The following is a 16,558-nucleotide window of genomic DNA, read 5'->3' as shown; positions in this document are numbered from 1 at the left end:
GCTTGCTTCAGCAACACATGTACTAATATTGGAATGATAATGGGAAAATTAAATTGGCCCCTGCTCTAAAGGATGGCACGCACATTCGTAAAGCATTCACTATTTTTGGCACAGGACAGAAACTTTCTTAATTTGCAAGGCTTTATTTTTTTAATACATCTTTTTTAATGAAGATTGAAATTGTATGTTCATACATATTACACGACAACACAATACATTTTGAGCCAAATTCAACACTAATGCCTCCGGAGCCTTTTACTTGTGAGTCCTATTGACTGAATGAACAGCCCCGTCGCCTTCAATTTCTTGGCTTGCACTTTTAGAAGTGGCACGCGTCTTTTGATTTTTTTTATCCCATTTTACCAAACTCAGTATTATCACTTTCCCCCTTGTTGTGCACTCCAGCGTAAACTGCTTTAAGGTGCTATTTGCAAACATCGCTCTGAACTACAGCTTTACTTGCTTCAAGGCCTTAATCTTTAATTGGAGCGGAGCGTTGTACTCCGGATTTGGCTGCTTTTAGTTTGAAAGTTACAGAAATCAAAAAAGAAATCAACAAACAGTTTCATTGTGAAATACCATTGTCACAATGTGCTGCAGTGCATGAAAACTTAAAATGAATGGTAGGGAGAGTAAGAGGAAGAGTGAGAGGGAAAGGGAGGTTTGTGGGGGGGAGAAAGAGTGAGGGTGGGAAGGAGGGAGGGTAGGAGGGAGGGGGAGTGAGAGAGACTGAGAGAGAGAAAACAAAGAAAATATGATATTTGGGGGCTATGTGTTTGCATGGAAAAGATTTTAGGCTTTAAATCAAGTGGAAAGGGGCTCATTAGGGGCTCATTGGCTGGTATCTCAGCCTGTTGATGCTTTGTTGAGTTGCTTGGAACATGCAAGGAAGAAGACCTGAAGAACTCCCGACCAGGTTGCATGTCTCTACGTTACTGAAATCCCACAGACCTCCTCCCTGTGCCACAACGTTCTGGGCACTGAGCTCTGCAGTTGTTCCCCACAAGTCGCCAAGCGCCCCAGATTTACTTTCTCAGATTGGCTAGTTACTGCTACCCTAACTCGACCACTATATTTTCCCCAGATACTTGCTATTGTGGAGTAAGCAGGGCTAAGACAGAGGGAGAGGGGGTGTGCCTATGCAAATCATCTGCCAGGATCATCCCTGGGACGTCATTCCATCTCACCAGCTGACACCTGGGCAGCAGCAGGTAATTTGTAGAACAGAAATATTCGGACAGGCCACAAAGCAAAGGCTGGGCCGTTGATTGAGGATCCCTTTAGCCATGTCTCCCTAAGTTACCGAGGTCCAGAAAAACTCCACCCTCAGCTCTCATAGAGAGGTCCTTGGCCGATCGTGGCCGATCAGGGCCGTGAAGGGTCAGGGGTGACTGCACACTGCCTCACCTTTTCACTGCTTTCTACAGCGGTAATGCTTTTGCAGAAGCGGCCTGTACAAGTGATTTTGTTCTGCGCTGTGGGAAAGTGACATTTATCCACTGACATTAACCAAACTACTTGCGCTGTTCAACGCACATACATGCAGAGAAATAATGTTATGTTTTTTGGGGAAGGTCTAGAGTGTCCTGCTGATTATTTATTAAGCTGTACTCTACTCTTGCTTTTACATAGAGTCTTCGCAGCCCAGGAATGTTTAAGGCATACTGTATGTCCCTCCCTTACAATGAAAACTCTGTTGAAAACACAGAGGTACATAGGAATGGATCTGTTAAGAAATGAAACAAAAAGCCTGGAAAAATGTCGAAACGGGTAGGATTTGGACTTACAATTAACGGACTCACAGTCAGATGTGCTATCCCTTGATCCACTGACTCCCTTTCCTTTGTGTAATCCTTTTGCTCTCACTAGGGTTTTCCAAAGTGGCTTTCATATAAAAGATCCTAGACCAGCATTTTGTGGCGCACATGCCTCATATCCCATTGCTCTTGATAAACTCACATCATCTCCCACCAATACAAGCTGTAAAAGATTTTCAGGGCTTAGCCAAGCAAACTAGACGTGGGTCGAAGGTTGAGCAATCCTTAAATCAGCAGCAAAGTTAACATTGAAATTAGCCTCAGAATCTCTTAAAGGATGGTCCAACATCTGATGCTTGCAGCGCGCGATGGGGCTGCCTGGGTGCTGACACCTTAAACCATCTCCTGTTGTTGCCTTGTCCTTGATCCAGCCATGGGCCCACATACACTCAGAGGTACAGAGTGTTTCTCATGTCTATGCGTCTGCTGCGATGCTCTCACGCGTGCCTCACCCAGCCATCGTGATGGGGAGGGGGTGTCAATTTGCAAGCATCCTGGAGCATGAATCTTTTTATCTTTAAATATAATTGGCATTAAACCAAACCATTTAGGACCAGATCAGTACAGCAGCAAAGAATGCTGGTGTATTGCTGTTTGCCCCTTAATTTCATACCATCCAACATCTAAATTGTGTTTGGTCAAACGTTTGCCATATCAAACGTCCTTATGTCAAAGGGCAGAAAGTCCAGAGGTCCTAATCAATGGTTTGGTTGGCTCTCCCTTTGCGCTTGCCTTAAGGCGTCAGCACCAGAGGCTGCCCGATTGCGCCCTGCAAGCAATCAATGTTGGCCCATCCTTTAAGAGATTCTGAGGCTGATTTCAATGTTATTTTTGCTGCTAATTTAAGGATTGCTCAACCTTTGACCCACGTCTAGTTTTCTTGGCTATGCACTTGACATCTTTTACAGCTTGTATTGGTGGGAGATGATGTGAGTTTATCGGGAGCAACGGGATATGAGGCATGTGGGCCATAAAAAACAGGTCTTGGATTTTTTTTTTATAAGAAAGCCGCTTTAAGTAAGGAACTTTGGAAAACCCTGCTGAGAGCAAAAGGATTACACAAAAGGTAAGGGGGTCAGTGGGTCAAGGGATGGCACATCTGACGGTGAGTCAGTTTATTGTAAGTCCAAATTCTACCTGTTTCAACATTTTTCCAGGTGTTTGTTTAATTTCTTAACAGGTCCATTCCTATGTGCCTCAGCAACACATGTACTAATATTGGAATGATAATGGGAAAATGGAATTGGTTCCTGCTCTAAAGGATGACACGCACATTTTTAAAGCATTCACCATTGTTGGCACATGACAGGACAGAAACTTTCTTAATTTGCAAGTCTTTATTTTTTAATACATCTTTTTTAATGAAGATTGAAATTGTATGTTCATGCATATTACACGACAACACAATACATTTTGCGCCAAATTCAACACTAATGCCTCTGAAGCCTTTTACTTGTGAGTCCTATTGACTGAATAAACAGCCCAGTCCCCTTCAATTTCTTGACTTGTACTTTTAGAAGTGGCACGCTTCTTTTGTTTTTCGATCCCATTCTACCAAACTCAGTATTATCTCTTTCCCCCTTGTTGTGCACTCCAGCGTAAACTGCTTCAAGCTGCTATTTGCAAATATCGCTCTGAACTACAGCTTTACTTGCTTCTAGGCCTTAATCTTTAATTGGAGCTGAGCATTGTACTCCGGATTTGGCTGCTTTTAGTTGGTTGATTTCTTTTTTGATTTCTGTAACTTTCAAACAGTTTCATTGTGAAATACCATTGTCACAATGTGCTGCAGTGCATGAAAACTTAAAATGAATGGAAGGGAGAAGAGGAAGAGTGAGAGGGAGAGGGAGCGGGGCGGGGGAAAAAGAGAGAGGGCAGGAGGGAGGGAGGGAGGTAGAGAGAGGTAAAGAGAGAGAAAACAAAGAAAATATGGTATTTGGGGACTATGTGTTTGCATGGAAAAGAGTTTAGGCTTTAAATCAAGTGGAAAGTGGCTCTGTGGCTGGTATCTCAGTCTGTTGAATCTTTGTTGAGTTGCTTGGAGCATGCAAGGAAGGAGACCTGAAGCACTCCCAACCAGGTTGCATGTCTCCAAGTTACTGATATCCCACAGACCTCCTCCCTGTGCCACAAAGTTCTGGGCACTGAGCTCTGCAGTTGTTCCCCACAAGTCGCGAAGCGCCCCAGATTTACTTTCTCAGAGTGGCTAGTTACTGATACCCCACCTCGACCACTGTATTTTCCCTAGATACTTGCTACTGTGGAGTAAGCAGGGCTAAGAGAGAGGGAGAGGGGATGTGCCTATGCAAATCACCTGCCAGGATCCTGCCTGGTACGTCATTCCATCTCACCAGCTGACATCTGGGCTGCGGCAGGTAATTTGGAGAACAGACATATACGGACAGGCCACAAAGCAAATGCTGGGCTGTTGATTGAGGATCCCTTTAGCCATGTCTCCCTAAGTTACCGAGCTCCAGAAAAATTCCACCCTTAGCTCTCATAGAGAGGTCCTTGGCCGATCGTGGCCGATCAGGGCAGTGAAGGGTCGGGGTGACTGTACACTGCCTCACCTTTTCACTGCTTTCTACACTGGTAATGCTTTTGCAGAAGTGGCCTGTACAAGTGATTCTGTTCTGCGCTGTGTGAAAGTGACATTTATCCACTGACATTAACCAAACTACTTGCGCTGCTCAACTCACATACATGCAGAGAAATCATTTTATGTTTTTTGGGGAAGGTATAGAGGGTCCTGCTGATGATTTATTAAGCTGTCTGCTACTCTTTCTTTTACATAGAGTCTTCGCAGCCCAGGAATGTTTAAGGCATACGGTATGTCCCTCGCTTACAATGAAAACAGAGGTACATAGGAATGGGTCTGTTAAGAGATTAAACAAAAAGCCTGGGAAATGTCGAAACTGGTAGTATTTGGACTTACAATAAACAGACTCAAAGTCAAATGTGCTATCGGTTGACCCACTGACCCCCTTACCTTTTGTGTAATACTTTTGCTCTCAGTAGGGTTGTCCAAACTTCCCTTCTTAATGCGGCTTTCTTATAAAAAATCCTAGAACTGCTTTTTGTGGCACACATGCCTCATATCCCGTTGCTCTTGATAAACTCACATCATCTCCCACCAGTACAAGCTGTAAAAGATTTCCAGGGCTTATCCAAGCAAACTAGATTTGGGTCGAAGGTTGACCAATCCTAAAATCAGCAGCAAAGTTAACATTGAAATCAGCCTCAGAATCTCTTAAAGGATGGTCCAACATTTGTTGCTTACAGGGATCAATTGGAAAGCCTCTGGAACTGGCGCCATAAGCCACCTCCTGTTCTGCCTTGTCCTTGATACAGCCATGGGCCCACATACACTCAGAGGTACAGAGTTGTTCTCATGTCTATGGGTCTATTGTGATGTTCTCAGGCTTGCATCACCCAGCCATTGTGATGGGGAGGGGGTTGGTGTCATTTTGCCAGCACCCTGGAGCATGAATCTTTAAATATAATTGGCATTAAACCAACCCCTTTAGGACCAGATCAATACAGCAGCAAGGAATGCTTATTCACTGTTGTTTGCCTCTTCATTTCATACCACCCGATATCTAAATGGTGTTTTGACTTTCTGCCCTCTGACATAAGGACATTTGGTATGGCAAACCTTTGACTGGAGGTCCTAATCAATGGTTTGATTGACTCTCCCTTTGCGCTTGCTTCAGCAACACATGTACTAATATTGGAATGATAATGGGAAAATTAAATTGGCCCCTGCTCTAAAGGATGGCACGCGCATTCGTAAAGCATTCACTATTTTTGGCACATGACAGGACAGAAACTTTCTTAATTTGCAAGGCTTTATTTTTTTAATACATCTTTTTTAATGAAGATTGAAATTGTATGTTCATACATATTACACGACAACACAATACATTTTGAGCCAAATTCAACACTAATGCCTCCGGAGCCTTTTACTTGTGAGTCCTATTGACTGAATGAACAGCCCTGTCACCTTCAATTTCTTGGCTTGCACTTTTAGAAGTGGCACGCGTCTTTTGATTTTTTTTATCCCATTTTACCAAACTCAGTATTATCACTTTCCCCCTTGTTGTGCACTCCAGCGTAAACTGCTTTAAGGTGCTATTTGCAAACATCGCTCTGAACTACAGCTTTACTTGCTTCTAGGCCTTAATCTTTAATTGGAGCGGAGCGTTGTACTCCGGATTTGGCTGCTTTTAGTTTGAAAGTTACAGAAATCAAAAAAGAAATCAACAAACAGTTTCATTGTGAAATACCATTGTCACAATGTGCTGCAGTGCATGAAAACTTAAAATGAATGGTAGGGAAAGGAAGAGGAAGAGTGAGAGGGAAAGGGAGGTTTGTGGGGGGGAGAAAGAGTGAGGGCGGGAAGGAGGGAGGGTAGGAGGGAGGGGGAGTGAGAGAGACTGAGAGAGCAAAAACAAAGAAAATATGATATTTGGGGGCTATGTGTTTGCATGGAAAAGATTTTAGGCTTTAAATCAAGTGGAAAGGGGCTCATTAGCTGGTATCTCAGCCTGTTGATGCTTTGTTGAGTTGCTTGGAACATGCAAGGAAGAAGACCTGAAGCACTCCCGACCAGGTTGCATGTCTCTACGTTACTGAAATCCCACAGACCTCCTCCCTGTGCCACAACGTTCTGGGCACTGAGCTCTGCAGTTGTTCCCCACAAGTCGCCAAGCGCCCCAGATTTATTTCCTCAGATTGGCTAGTTACTGCTACCCTAACTCGACCACTATATTTTCCCCAGATACTTGCTATTGTGGAGTAAGCAGGGCTAAGACAGAGGGAGAGGGGGTGTGCCTATGCAAATCATCTGCCAGGATCATCCCTGGGACGTCATTCTATCTCACCAGCTGACACCTGGGCAGCAGCAGGTAATTTGGAGAACAGAAATATTCGGACAGGCCACAAAGCAAAGACTGGGCCGTTGATTGAGGATCCCTTTAGCCATGTCTCCCTAAGTTACCGAGGTCCAGAAAAACTCCACCGTCAGCTCTCATAGAGAGGTCCTTGGCTGATCGTGGCCGATCAGGGCAGTGAAGGGTCAGGGGTGACTGCACACTGCCTCACCTTTTCACTGCTTTCTACAGCGGTAATGCTTTTGCAGAAGCGGCCTGTACAAGTGATTTTGTTCTGCGCTGTGGGAAAGTGACATTTATCCACTGACATTAACCAAACTACTTGCGCTGTTCAACGCACATACATGCAGAGAAATAATGTTATGTTTTTTGGGGAAGGTCTAGAGTGTCCTGCTGATTATTTATTAAGCTGTACTCTACTCTTGCTTTTACATAGAGTCTTCGCAGCCCAGGAATGTTTAAGGCATACTGTATGTCCCTCCCTTACAATGAAAACTCTGTTGAAAACACAGAGGTACATAGGAATGGATCTGTTAAGAAATGAAACAAAAAGCCTGGAAAAATGTCGAAACGGGTAGGATTTGGACTAACAATTAACGGACTCACAGTCAGATGTGCTATCCCTTGATCCACTGACTCCCTTTCCTTTGTGTAATCCTTTTGCTCTCACTAGGGTTTTCCAAAGTGGCTTTCATATAAAAGATCCTAGACCAGCATTTTGTGGCGCACATGCCTCATATCCCATTGCTCTTGATAAACTCACATCATCTCCCACCAATACAAGCTGTAAAAGATTTTCAGGGCTTAGCCAAGCAAACTAGACGTGGGTCGAAGGTTGAGCAATCCTTAAATCAGCAGCAAAGTTAACATTGAAATTAGCCTCAGAATCTCTTAAAGGATGGTCCAACATCTGATGCTTGCAGCGCGCGATGGGGCAGCCTGGGTGCTGACACCTTAAACCATCTCCTGTTGTTGCCTTGTCCTTGATCCAGCCATGGGCCCACATACACTCAGAGGTACAGAGTGTTTCTCATGTCTATGCGTCTGCTGCGATGCTCTCACGCGTGCCTCACCCAGCCATCGTGATGGGGAGGGGGTGTCAATTTGCAAGCATCCTGGAGCATGAATCTTTTTATCTTTAAATATAATTGGCATTAAACCAAACCATTTAGGACCAGATCAGTACAGCAGCAAAGAATGCTGGTGTATTGCTGTTTGCCTCTTAATTTCATACCATCCAACATCTAAATTGTGTTTGGTCAAACGTTTGCCATATCAAATGTCCTTATGTCAAAGGGCAGAAAGTCCAGAGGTCCTAATCAATGGTTTGGTTGGCTCTCCCTTTGCGCTTGCCTTAAGGCGTCAGCACCAGAGGCTGCCCGATTGCGCCCTGCAAGCAATCAATGTTGGCCCATCCTTTAAGAGATTCTGAGGCTGATTTCAATGTTATTTTTGCTGCTGATTTAAGGATTGCTCAACCTTTGACCCACGTCTAGTTTTCTTGGCTATGCACTTGACATCTTTTACAGCTTGTATTGGTGGGAGATGATGTGAGTTTATCGGGAGCAACGGGATATGAGGCATGTGGGCCATAAAAAACAGGTCTTGGATTTTTTTTTTATAAGAAAGCCGCTTTAAGTAAGGAACTTTGGAAAACCCTGCTGAGAGCAAAAGGATTACACAAAAGGTAAGGGGGTCAGTGGGTCAAGGGATGGCACATCTGACGGTGAGTCAGTTTATTGTAAGTCCAAATTCTACCTGTTTCAACATTTTTCCAGGTGTTTGTTTAATTTCTTAACAGGTCCATTCCTATGTGCCTCAGCAACACATGTACTAATATTGGAATGATAATGGGAAAATGGAATTGGTTCCTGCTCTAAAGGATGACACGCACATTTTTAAAGCATTCACTATTGTTGGCACATGACAGGACAGAAACTTTCTTAATTTGCAAGTCTTTATTTTTTAATACATCTTTTTTAATGAAGATTGAAATTGTATGTTCATGCATATTACACGACAACACAATACATTTTGCGCCAAATTCAACACTAATGCCTCTGAAGCCTTTTACTTGTGAGTCCTATTGACTGAATAAACAGCCCAGTCCCCTTCAATTTCTTGACTTGTACTTTTAGAAGTGGCACGCTTCTTTTGTTTTTCGATCCCATTCTACCAAACTCAGTATTATCTCTTTCCCCCTTGTTGTGCACTCCAGCGTAAACTGCTTCAAGCTGCTATTTGCAAACATCGCTCTGAACTACAGCTTTACTTGCTTCTAGGCCTTAATCTTTAATTGGAGCTGAGCATTGTACTCCGGATTTGGCTGCTTTAGTTGGTTGATTTCTTTTTTGATTTCTGTAACTTTCAAACAGTTTCATTGTGAAATACCATTGTCACAATGTGCTGCAGTGCATGAAAACTTAAAATGAATGGAAGGGAGAAGAGGAAGAGTGAGAGGGAGAGGGAGTGGGGCGGGGGAAAAAGAGAGAGGGCAGGAGGGAAGGCAGGAGGGAGGGAGGTAGAGAGAGATAAAGAGAGAGAAAACAAAGAAAATATGGTATTTGGGGACTATGTGTTTGCATGGAAAAGAGTTTAGGCTTTAAATCAAGTGGAAAGTGGCTCTGTGGCTGGTATCTCAGTCTGTTGATGCTTTGTTGAGTTGCTTGGAGCATGCAAGGAAGGAGACCTGAAGCACTCCCAACCAGGTTGCATGTCTCCAAGTTACTGATATCCCACAGACCTCCTCCCTGTGCCACAAAGTTCTGGGCACTGAGCTCTGCAGTTGTTCCCCACAAGTCGCGTAGCGCCCCAGATTTACTTTCTCAGAGTGGCTAGTTACTGATACCCCACCTCGACCACTGTATTTTCCCTAGATACTTGCTACTGTGGAGTAAGCAGGGCTAAGAGAGAGGGAGAGCGGATGTGCCTATGCAAATCACCTGCCAGGATCCTGCCTGGTACGTCATTCCATCTCACCAGCTGACATCTGGGCTGCGGCAGGTAATTTGGAGAACAGACATATACGGACAGGCCACAAAGCAAATGCTGGGCTGTTGATTGAGGATCCCTTTAGCCATGTAAGTTACCGAGCTCCAGAAAAATTCCAACCTTAGCTCTCATAGAGAGGTCCTTGGCCGATCGTGGCCGATCAGGGCAGTGAAGGGTCGGGGGTGACTACACTGCCTCACCTTTTCACTGCTTTCTACACTGGTAATGCTTTTGCAGAAGTGGCCTGTACAAGTGATTCTGTTCTGCGCTGTGTGAAAGTGACATTTATCCACTGACATTAACCAAACTACTTGCGCTGCTCTACTCACATACATGCAGAGAAATCATTTTATGTTTTTTGGGGAAGGTATAGAGGGTCCTGCTGATGATTTATTAAGATGTCTGCTACTCTTTCTTTTACATAGAGTCTTCGCAGCCCAGGAATGTTTAAGGCATACGGTATGTCCCTCGCTTACAATGAAAACAGAGGTACATAGGAATGGGTCTGTTAAGAGATTAAACAAAAAGCCTGGGAAATGTCGAAACTGGTAGTATTTGGACTTACAATAAACGGACTCACAGTCAAATGTGCTATCGGTTGACCCACTGACCCCCTTACCTTTTGTGTAATACTTTTGCTCTCAGTAGGGTTGTCCAAACTTCCCTTCTTAAAGCGGCTTTCTTATAAAAAATCCTAGAACTGCTTTTTGTGGCACACATGCCTCATATCCCGTTGCTCTTGATAAACTCACATCATCTCCCACCAGTACAAGCTGTAAAAGATTTCCAGGGCTTATCCAAGCAAACTAGATTTGGGTCGAAGGTTGACCAATCCTAAAATCAGCAGCAAAGTTAACATTGAAATCAGCCTCAGAATCTCTTAAAGGATGGTCCAACATTTGTTGCTTACAGGGATCAATTGGACAGCCTCTGGAACTGGCGCCATAAGCCACCTCCTGTTCTGCCTTGTCCTTGATACAGCCATGGGCCCACATACACTCAGAGGTACAGAGTTGTTCTCATGTCTATGGGTCTATTGTGATGTTCTCAGGCTTGCATCACCCAGCCATTGTGATGGGGAGGGGGTTGGTGTCATTTTGCAAGCACCCTGGAGCATGAATCTTTAAATATAATTGGCATTAAACCAGCCCCTTTAGGACCACATCAATACAGCAGTAAAGAAATTCTTATTCACTGTTGTTTGCCTCTTCATTTCATACCACCCGATATCTAAATGGTGTTTTGACTTTCTGCCCTCTGACATAAGGACATTTGGTATGGCAAACCTTTGACTGGAGGTCCTAATCAATGGTTTGATTGACTCTCCCTTTGCGCTTGCTTCAGCAACACATGTACTAATATTGGAATGATAATGGGAAAATTAAATTGGCCCCTGCTCTAAAGGATGGCACGCACATTCGTAAAGCATCCACTATTTTTGGCACATGACAGGACAGAAACTTTCTTAATTTGCAAGGCTTTATTTTTTTAATACATCTTTTTTAATGAAGATTGAAATTGTATGTTCATACATATTACACGACAACACAATACATTTTGAGCCAAATTCAACACTAATGCCTCAGGAGCCTTTTACTTGTGAGTCCTATTGACTTAATGAACAACCCCGTCGCCTTCAATTTCTTGGCTTGCACTTTTAGAAGTGGCACGCGTCTTTTGATTTTTTTTATCCCATTTTACCAAACTCAGTATTATCACTTTCCCCCTTGTTGTGCACTCCAGCGTAAACTGCTTTAAGGTGCTATTTGCAAACATCGCTCTGAACTACAGCTTTACTTGCTTCTAGGCCTTAATCTTTAATTGGAGCGGAGCGTTGTACTCCGGATTTGGCTGCTTTTAGTTTGAAAGTTACAGAAATCAAAAAAGAAATCAACAAACAGTTTCATTCTGAAATACCATTGTCACAATGTGCTGCAGTGCATGAAAACTTAAAATGAATGGTAGGGAGAGGAAGAGGAAGAGTGAGAGGGAAAGGGAGGTTTGTGGGGGGGAGAAAGAGTGAGGGCGGGAAGGAGGGAGGGTAGGAGGGATGGGGAGTGAGAGAGACTGAGAGAGAGAAAACAAAGAAAATATGATATTTGGGGGCTATGCGTTTGCATGGAAAAGATTTCAGGCTTTAAATCAAGTGGAAAGGGGCTCATTGGCTGGTATCTCAGCCTGTTGATGCTTTGTTGAGTTGCTTGGAACATGCAAGGAAGAAGACCTGAAGCACTCCCGACCAGGTTGCATGTCTCTACGTTACTGAAATCCCACAGACCTCCTCCCTCTGCCACAACGTTCTGGGCACTGAGCTCTGCAGTTGTTCCCCACAAGTCGCCAAGCGCCCCAGATTTACTTTCTCAGATTGGCTAGTTACTGCTACCCTAACTCGACCACTATATTTTCCCCAGATACTTGCTATTGTGGAGTAAGCAGGGCTAAGACAGAGGGAGAGGGAGTGTGCCTATGCAAATCATCTGCCAGGATCATCCCTGGGATGTCATTCCATCTCACCAGCTGACACCTGGGCAGCAGCAGGTAATTTGGAGAACAGAAATATTCGGACAGGCCACAAAGCAAAGACTGGGCCATTGATTGAGGATCCCTTTAGCCATGTCTCCCTAAGTTACCGAGGTCCAGAAAAACTCCACCCTCAGCTCTCATAGAGAGGTCCTTGGCCGATCGTGGCTGATCAGGGCCGTGAAGGGTCAGGGGTGACTGCACACTGCCTCACCTTTTCACTGCTTTCTACAGCGGTAATGCTTTTGCAGAAGCGGCCTGTACAAGTGATTTTGTTCTGCGCTGTGGGAAAGTGACATTTATCCACTGACATTAACCAAACTACTTGCGCTGTTCAACGCACATACATGCAGAGAAATAATGTTATGTTTTTTGGGGAAGGTCTAGAGTGTCCTTCTGATTATTTATTAAGCTGTACTCTACTCTTGCTTTTACATAGAGTCTTCCCTGCCAGGAATGTTTAAGGCATACTGTATGTCCCTCCCTTACAATGAAAACTCTGTTGAAAACACAGAGGTACATAGGAATGGATCTGTTAAGAAATGAAACAAAAAGCCTGGAAAAATGTCGAAACGGGTAGGATTTGGACTTACAATTAACGGACTCACAGTCAGATGTGCTATCCCTTGATCCACTGACTCCCTTTCCTTTGTGTAATCCTTTTGCTCTCACTAGGGTTTTCCAAAGTGGCTTTCATATAAAAGATCCTAGACCAGCATTTTGTGGCACACATGCCTCATATCCCATTGCTCTTGATAAACTCACATCATCTCCCACCAATACAAGCTGTAAAAGATTTTCAGGGCTTAGCCAAGCAAACTAGACGTGGGTCGAAGGTTGAGCAATCCTTAAATCAGCAGCAAAGTTAACATTGAAATTAGCCTCAGAATCTCTTAAAGGATGGTCCAACATCTGATGCTTGCAGCGCGCGATGGGGCAGCCTGGGTGCTGACACCTTAAACCATCTCCTGTTGTTGCCTTGTCCTTGATCCAGCCATGGGTCCACATACACTCAGAGGTACAGAGTGTTTCTCATGTCTATGCGTCTGCTGTGATGCTCTCACGCGTGCCTCACCCAGCCATCGTGATGGGGAGGGGGTGTCAATTTGCAAGCACCCTGGAGCATGAATCTTTTTATCTTTAAATATAATTGGCATTAAACCAAACCATTTAGGACCAGATAAGTACAGCAGCAAAGAATGCTGGTGTATTGCTGTTTGCCTCTTAATTTCATACCATCCAACATCTAAATTGTGTTTGGTCAAACGTTTGCCATATCAAATGTCCTTATGTCAAAGGGCAGAAAGTCCAGAGGTCCTAATCAATGGTTTGGTTGGCTCTCCCTTTGCGCTTGCCTTAAGGCGTCAGCACCAGAGGCTGCCCGATTGCACCCTGCAAGCAATCAATGTTGGCCCATCCTTTAAGAGATTCTGAGGCTGATTTCAATGTTATTTTTGCTGCTGATTTAAGGATTGCTCAACCTTTGACCCACGTCTAGTTTCCTTGGCTATGCACTTGACATCTTTTACAGCTTGTATTGGTGGGAGATGATGTGAGTTTATCGGGAGCAACGGCATATGAGGCATGTGGGCCATAAAAAACAGGTCTAGGATTTATTTTTTATATGAAAGCCTCTTTAAGTAAGGAACTTTGGAAAACCCTGCTGAGAGCAAAAGGATTACACAAAAGGTAAGGGGGTCAGTGGGTCAAGGGATGGCACATCTGACGGTGAGTCAGTTTATTGTAAGTCCAAATTCTACCTGTTTCAACATTTTTCCAGGTGTTTGTTTAATTTCTTAACAGATCCATTCCTATGTACCTCAGCAACACATGTACTAATATTGGAATGATAATGGGAAAATGGAATTGGTTCCTGCTCTAAAGGATGACACGCACATTTTTAAAGCATTCACTATTGTTGGCACATGACAGGACAGAAACTTTCTTAATTTGCAAGTCTTTATTTTTTAATACATCTTTTTTAATGAAGATTGAAATTGTATGTTCATGCATATTACACGACAACACAATACATTTTGCGCCAAATTCAACACTAATGCCTCTGAAGCCTTTTACTTGTGAGTCCTATTGACTGAATAAACAGCCCAGTCCCCTTCAATTTCTTGACTTGTACTTTTAGAAGTGGCACGCTTCTTTTGTTTTTCGATCCCATTCTACCAAACTCAGTATTATCTCTTTCCCCCTTGTTGTGCACTCCAGCGTAAACTGCTTCAAGGTGCTATTTGCAAACATCGCTCTGAACTACAGCTTTACTTGCTTCTAGGCCTTAATCTTTAATTGGAGCTGAGCATTGTACTCCGGATTTGGCTGCTTTTAGTTGGTTGATTTCTTTTTTGATTTCTGTAACTTTCAAACAGTTTCATTGTGAAATACCATTGTCACAATGTGCTGCAGTGCATGAAAACTTAAAATGAATGGAAGGGAGAAGAGGAAGAGTGAGAGGGAGAGTTAGCGGGGCGGGGGGAAAAGAGAGAGGACAGGAGGGAAGGCAGGAGGGAGGGAGGGAGGTAGAGAGAGATAAAGAGAGAGAAAACAAAGAAAATATGGTATTTGGGGACTATGTGTTTGCATGGAAAAGAGTTTAGGCTTTAAATCAAGTGGAAAGTGGCTCTGTGGCTGGTATCTCAGTCTGTTGATGCTTTGTTGAGTTGCTTGGAGCATGCAAGGAAGGAGACCTGAAGCACTCCCAACCAGGTTGCATGTCTCCAAGTTACTGATATCCCACAGACCTCCTCCCTGTGCCACAAAGTTCTGGGCACTGAGCTCTGCAGTTGTTCCCCACAAGTCGCGAAGCGCCCCAGATTTACTTTCTCAGAGTGGCTAGTTACTGATACCCCACCTCGACCACTGTATTTTCCCTAGATACTTGCTACTGTGGAGTAAGCATGGCTAAGAGAGAGGGAGAGGGGGTGTGCCTATGCAAATCACCTGCCAGGATCCTGCCTGGTACGTCATTCCATCTCACCAGCTGACATCTGGGCTGCGGCAGGTAATTTGGAGAACAGACATATACGGACAGGCCACAAAGCAAATGCTGGGCTGTTGATTGAGGATCCCTTTAGCCATGTCTCCCTAAGTTACCGAGCTCCAGAAAAATTCCACCCTTAGCTCTCATAGAGAGGTCCTTGGCCGATCGTGGCCGATCGGGGCAGTGAAGGGTCGGGGGTGACTGTACACTGCCTCACCTTTTCACTGCTTTCTACACTGGTAATGCTTTTGCAGAAGTGGCCTGTACAAGTGATTCTGTTCTGCGCTGTGTGAAAGTGACATTTATCCACTGACATTAACCAAACTACTTGCGCTGCTCAACTCACATACATGCAGAGAAATCATTTTATGTTTTTTGGGGAAGGTCTAGAGGGTCCTGCTGATGATTTATTAAGCTGTCTGCTACTCTTTCTTTTACATAGAGTCTTCGCAGCCAAGGAATGTTTAAGGCATACGGTATGTCCCTCGCTTACAATGAAAACAGAGGTACATAGGAATGAGTCTGTTAAGAGATTAAACAAAAAGCCTGGGAAATGTCGAAACTGGTAGTATTTGGACTTACAATAAACGGACTCGCAGTCAAATGTGCTATCCGTTGACCCACTGACCCCCTTACCTTTTGTGTAATACTTTTGCTCTCAGTAGGGTTGTCCAAACTTCCCTTCTTAAAGCGGCTTTCTTATAAAAAATCCTAGAACTGCTTTTTGTGGCACACATGCCTCATATCCCGTTGCTCTTGATAAACTCACATCATCTCCCACCAGTACAAGCTGTAAAAGATTTCCAGGGCTTATCCAAGCAAACTAGATTTGGGTCGAAGGTTGACCAATCCTAAAATCAGCAGCAAAGTTAACATTGAAATCAGCCTCAGAATCTCTTAAAGGATGGTCCAACATTTGTTGCTTACAGGGATCAATTGGACAGCCTCTGGAACTGGCGCCATAAGCCACCTCCTGTTCTGCCTTGTCCTTGATACAGCCATGGGCCCACATACACTCAGAGGTACAGAGTTGTTCTCATGTCTATGGGTCTATTGTGATGTTCTCAGGCTTGCATCACCCAGCCATTGTGATGGGGAGGGGGTTGGTGTCATTTTGCAAGCACCCTGGAGCATGAATCTTTAAATATAATTGGCATTAAACCAGCCCCTTTAGGACCAGATTAATACAGCAGCAAAGAATGCTTATTCACTGTTGTTTGCCTCTTCATTTCATACCACCCGATATCTAAATGGTGTTTTGACTTTCTGCCCTCTCACATAAGGACATTTGGTATGGCAAACCTTTGACTGGAGGTCCTAATCAATGGTTTGATTGACTCTCCCTTTGC

The 16,558-nt window shown here is 44.0% G+C and overlaps 3 non-coding genes across 3 annotated transcripts; all 3 read left to right on the top strand.

The window, feature by feature from the left end:
• LOC138570545 (U6 spliceosomal RNA) lies at window positions 1-107 on the top strand. The gene has a single exon (XR_011303585.1). It is a non-coding gene; the product is annotated as a U6 spliceosomal RNA (small nuclear RNA).
• Window positions 108-5,519: 5,412 nt separating this feature from the next.
• On the top strand, window positions 5,520-5,626 carry LOC138570646 (U6 spliceosomal RNA). Its single transcript, XR_011303682.1, has one exon. It is a non-coding gene; the product is annotated as a U6 spliceosomal RNA (small nuclear RNA).
• A 5,407-nt stretch (window positions 5,627-11,033) lies between these two features.
• Window positions 11,034-11,140, top strand: LOC138570644 (U6 spliceosomal RNA). The gene has a single exon (XR_011303680.1). It is a non-coding gene; the product is annotated as a U6 spliceosomal RNA (small nuclear RNA).
• The last annotated feature ends 5,418 nt before the right edge of the window (window positions 11,141-16,558 follow it).

The sequence above is a fragment of the Ambystoma mexicanum genome, chromosome 2q (assembly GCF_040938575.1).
Source record: "Ambystoma mexicanum isolate Mex_15411 chromosome 2q, UKY_AmexF1_1, whole genome shotgun sequence".
NCBI classification, from domain to species: domain Eukaryota; kingdom Metazoa; phylum Chordata; class Amphibia; order Caudata; family Ambystomatidae; genus Ambystoma; species Ambystoma mexicanum.
The sequence above is the reverse complement of the archived record's forward strand: the minus strand, read 5'-3'. Positions and strand labels throughout refer to the sequence as shown.